The sequence below is a fragment of the Rhopalosiphum maidis genome, chromosome 2 (assembly GCF_003676215.2).
Source record: "Rhopalosiphum maidis isolate BTI-1 chromosome 2, ASM367621v3, whole genome shotgun sequence".
Classification (NCBI taxonomy): Eukaryota; Metazoa; Arthropoda; class Insecta; order Hemiptera; family Aphididae; genus Rhopalosiphum; species Rhopalosiphum maidis.
In genome coordinates this window covers 53,533,714-53,539,838 of record NC_040878.1, presented here as the reverse complement: position 1 = coordinate 53,539,838, position 6,125 = coordinate 53,533,714, and positions in this window count along the sequence as shown.

Sequence of the window (6,125 nt, the reverse complement as noted above, 5' to 3'; positions counted from 1 at the left end):
GACGAGACGACCGGTGACCGGATGGTCGGCGGCGCAGCGGCGTCGGCGATCTGCGTATATCATTCTCTCCCTGCCCCACCACAGTCGTATAATATTATATAACATATATATTGTTATACAACAAAAATATTATTATTGTCTTTATCCGTCTCACAGTCTCTAACAGTCTCTCTCAGTCACTCTCTCTCTCTCTCTCTCTCTCTCTCTCTCTCATTATATTTTTCTCATCACTCACTCGTACGCGTGCACGCACCCACACGCACAAACGCACGCAACACAGTTACAAACGAGCCCCTTGTGTCCATATGTTTTACGCCGACGCCGCATACCACCACTAATTTAGTTACAAACCCCTAAATAGACTCGAAATAAAAATATATATAGTAGTAGCCGTCACAGTCTTCGAAGAACACCGCAATAAATATATTATTTAAATAACAGACTAAGAGCGATATTTGCGTCGACATAATAAATAATAATATAGTCTATATTATAATAATATTATGCATAGAATATTGTACTATAGCTAAACAGAATCGCCGATGCCAGTCAATTTTTCACCTGTCTTTTCTATAAAAATGTTTAATAATCATCTAATGGTTTTGTTTTCTAGTTTTGACCGGGAGTGTATGTTATTATTACGCACTAATATTTTTTTATTTAATAATATTAACCATCGTGTATACCTAAAATAAACATAAAATAAAACATTATGGTCTAAATTACTGATTGCAATATTCATTTTTATAAGAGGATACTCATTTTGAAAATAAGTAAGATATATAGGATTGTATAAGTTTTTATACATAATAGTATGTATAAGTAATGCAGTATATTGGATCTATGATTAAATAATTTATTATAAATTGATTTCACTCTAAATTTTGTCATACTTTAAAATTTAAACGCATATAAAAAAAGTTAACTTCTATTTCTAAAGATGTTTTATAATTTGTTTACATTACGATTATCTATTAGTAATTTATATGTTTTTTTAGAGATACGGTATTTCAAATTACTTTTTGCCAAAACTTCGTATATATGATTAAACAATAATTATTAAGATTATAATTTATAATTATAAAGCAGATATTATATCATATAGTAATATTATCGTTATTATTTTATTAATTTGTAAGCATTAGTTATAGATAGGTCAATACCATATACCACGGAACGGTGTGAAAAGGTTCGTGGTATAAAAACTTTAAATTAGTTTAAATATTTTTAAAATATTGTGTTTGGAAAATTATAATATACACATTGGTACAAATTTAAAGTCTCTCCAGTTAATATTTTTAAATTACAACACAATAACTAAAACCATTATTTTTCGTTTAAACGTCAATGTCTATAAAATATATATATATATAATATGTTGATGAAGTTTTAAAAAAAATATAGATGAATGTATAGCCCTATGATTAAATATATTCCTTTACAGTACATAGTATTTTAATATCGTATCTAGTATTATAGTAACTATTGAACTATCATATTGAATTTAAATATTCATAATTTTAATATGTTTTATATTAATTTATATTAATAATTTAATTTATTTTGAAAAAAATCATAAATTGTTAATAAAATATTATATTATGACTAAATTCTGGAAATATGTAGGTACACACATATGTGACAGAATTTGGTTCACTTACCAAGCTGGGTTCACTCGATCTATCTAATAATGTCTATTATAAGATTCAACACGGGTCTATGTTAACTAGTAACTAAGTTATTATTTTACTTTATTTTAGTTCGATTTTATTCAAAAATGGTATAGACCTTTCGTTTACCAACCAATCGATTCGCTGACATCACGTATGCTTGAAAATACTAAAATTTAAAATGTATTTTTTACAATAGATAATTTATATTATTTAATATTTATGTGCTAAATATATTAATTTCGTCGAATTCTTCTATTGAGAAATTAATAAATAAATAACAATGTTGTTATATTATGAACTTTTTTAAGTATAGCTCATAGTATAAACATTATGTAAATATTATAAATAAAAAAGTTTATTCAGGAAACAACCAACAAATCGTAAAAATGATGAACAAATGTGTGGTTAATCGTTTTATCACATATTATTATGATAATGAGATGGTGATGACATATTATATATTTTAATAAAACTTGTGTATAATATTGGACATTGGTATAGATGTATTATAGTACTAAAATAGTTTCTAAATAAAGTCTACAGTTAGTTTAATGTAAATATATTAAAATATGATTTATGAATGCATTTTTACAATAGCCGCATGTGAAATACAGAAATAAGTATTACCTATTAATCTGTTTAATATAGTGTATGCTTTTATAACTTGTTGTATGTGTCCGGTTTGAAGTTATTAAATATTATTTTGTAGAAACGATAAATTTATAATAGTTTTTAATAAAAAATAATCTAAAAATTAGATTTCTAATAACCTTGGTTAAATTAACGACGTAGTATTGTCAGTGTAAAGAAAATTAGGGATCTTTAAATTAGTGATCTCATGATTCTGGAATGTGATTCTAACTTTAAATTTTAATTTTAATCATGTACGTTATATCTGTATAATATTAACAACAATTGCTTTTAATAAAAATCTTATAATGTTAATTGTTTTCCTAAAAATACATGATAGTGATAATATTTATTTTAATATTTTATTTTATTTGATAATAATACGCCCCGGAGGGAATTTTTAAAAATACAATAATGTAGATATAAAATTAATAAAAACAGATAACGGATAGTGAATAAGTAAAAAAAAATAGGTAAAGTGGTAGGACTGAGGTTGGTTTAGTAGGCAATGTTTTATTTTTTAAGATTTTTTTTATTGTTTTTTTTTTTGTTTACACTCAATTTGTGTTAAATTGTATTTGATTTTAACAATTTCCATTAATTAATATTACCAACAAAATATTAAGGTATTTTTATAATTAAATTAAAATAATGAATTAATAATCAAATTATATCAGCTAACATATATATCATTATAATATAACATTTTTTCAATATTTATTTATTTATTTATGAAAATTAGACAAATTAAATGGAGCGTTTTTATTACAACTACTAAATTACGTACAAATTTACTTAATATAATAAATACATTGCTTATAATATAACTATATTTAAGTTTAATGCATAATTTAAAATATTCAGTTGAATAATCTTTATTTGATTACTTACCGAATCTTAAGAAGACGTTCGTATGTGTTGTCTATGTCTTACAAATGAATAATATTGCAAATTGTACGTTCATAATAATTCATTTTACTAACTATTAATTTTAAACCTAAGTGAATTGACCTGTTATAAAATTTTTGAGTAAAATTACGTATTATCCTGTAGACTTTTATTGATATTTGAATAAAAACCTCTGAGTTTCTCTAAATAATTATCTTACCTTTAAATGTTATAATTGGTCAATTCACTCCAATTTTAAAAACAACAGAGTCAAATAGAATATTGTGAACATTAAATTTGTCACGTTATATGTTTGTATAACGGAGACAACACATTCAGTGTTAGCTTAAGGTATATTCATAGTTAATGATATAATTATTTTAGACATTTTAAAATAATTATTTTAAGTGGCATTGTCAAGGTTTACTTGTGTGATTGTATCTGAAGTCGTTTAATGGAATCACATTTTAATCACTGATAAAATGTATTATGCCTTATAGTTTTTGTAATCTAAGGAATTAGAAACAAAAAATTAATGCTTTTTATGGATAGGGATAAAAAATGTTCAAGTTAAGTTTATGATTCAACCCTCCGAGTGTGTCATTAACTAATTGCAAGTTAGTTTAAATCACAAAAACTTTACCTATTAATTTAGATTTATATAATAATATTATATTATAAATGTTAATATTATAATTATTTTATGCATACATATAATCATACGAACAGTTGACCTAACAAGCAGGCTATTCAATATATTACATATACTATTAAATGAAGGCGTTAAATTAGAACATTTTAAATTTTATAGTGTGTATTATTTATAATAATATGTGATATTATAACTTTATTATAATATTATTACAATATTAACAATATTATCTATGGAAGACACGTTTTTCCATTAATTGTTTTATTCTTGAAGTTTTTTTATAAATTCTTTAATAACGTTATTTCAAAATAAATATACATTCTTTGAGTACTTTTTTATGCATTGCACGTCATTGTAATAACTAATAAGTTATATTATGTGATATAATAAAAAACATTTTTTATTATAACAAAAAAATAAAAATATAAAAATCTAATAGTAGTTGTACAACTTTAAACAATCTAATTCTAAATAAAAAAAGATATTTACATATTATATTAATTTTGACCCTAAATATCTTAATTAATGTTACATTATTACCAAATATTAAATGGCACATCATTAGATCAGTTTTAGTTAAAATTAGCCTATTATTTGATTAGTAAACATTTTTTTTTTAAAAGAAGTTGCTGATACTATAAACATCATACTAAACCTATACGAGGAAAGTAGATAAATAGATAAAATAAAATATTTAAGTAACCTATGGTACGTAATGCAATGGACGTAGCACGTTATATTATTATATTAATATAATCTTATGAAATGGGCTCTCAAACTATCATAATACCTAATGGAATAATTTTGCTATGTCATATTAACCAACAGATTTCCAGAATTCAACGTAGTACGGGTACGATTATACTTTCGTGAACTTGTGCTATCAACTATCTAGATACTGCAATTAATATTTTGACACACTCATGTTTCATCTATCAACAGGATGTCAGGACTCACAAGAAAATCACACGGTATGTATGTGCTCCAAAGTGATCTTAATGGAAACTATGAAAGACATAATAATGAGTATTGAATAAGGAATTTTGAATTATCACTACCATAACTATTATTACTCTTGATTATGAATAGATATTTTCGTGCCATTATAATGTATTTTTCACACTAATTACACGATGAATTATGGAATAACTTAATTAACTATCATGCTTCAATATCTCAAATTTATTTGTTATCAATAATTCAGTCTTAGTGATATTTAATTGATACATTATAGATATTTATTATTACATAATTTAAAACAGTTAATAATAAAAAGTTGTGAGCCAGCTAGTACTCATAGTAAATTATTTATATGTGTAAGCATCTAAATTCTTTTCGAGTAGAACATATTTTTTTTTAAAAGGAAAGGAAGTAGATTCTGCTCTTCTATGCAAAAGATAAAATATGTCAAGTGGGTCTTTGTTTGGATATGTTAAATTTGAATTGAATGATAATTAATTGTGTATGGAAACGATTCTGAACGACTTTTGTAAGCCTATATCATTAAGTTCATTTTATGATATGTTTTTTGATATTATTATTAAATTAATATATCTAACTAATAATATTATGGTTGGTTGATTAAATTGTTGCCAAAAACATCGCATTTATTAGAATATTATTAATATTTAATAATTATAATAATAATAATAAATTTAATTTTATAATACATTTATACTCAATTATATTATTGTTATTAACTTTTGAGTCGATACCACCTTACCTTACCGTAAAACAGTGTGAACAGGTATATGGTATAGGTAAATAGCAGGGTAATATCTTAAAATGAATCTACGTATATTAAAAATATTATTGTGTAAAGTAAAATTCATAATACACGTAAACTTTTAAGTTTCTAAGAATAATGTTTTAAAATTAAAACAAAATAATAAATATCATTATTCAACATTAAAATATGCAATTTCGACTAAATTTGAACTTAAATATCTATAAAAAATAGTTGTGATTGTATATTTTTTAGATTTTTAATTCGAATATAAACTACTTATAACGAATATCTTATTTAATTTTCAAATTTTAGCTATTAAAATTGAACATTTATAAATATTGTTTACTAAAAAACATTTTAATTTTTTTAATTTTGATGAATTATGTAAAAATTTAAACTTAAATACGAATAAAAAAAAATTATACGTATGTATTTTTAATATTATTATGCAGATATAAGAAAACTTATGTAGATTTTAAATTACATTTTCAACAATTTTAATTCAAATTGCTTACGAAACTACTCCCCAAAAATTAAAAATCAAAGCATTTTC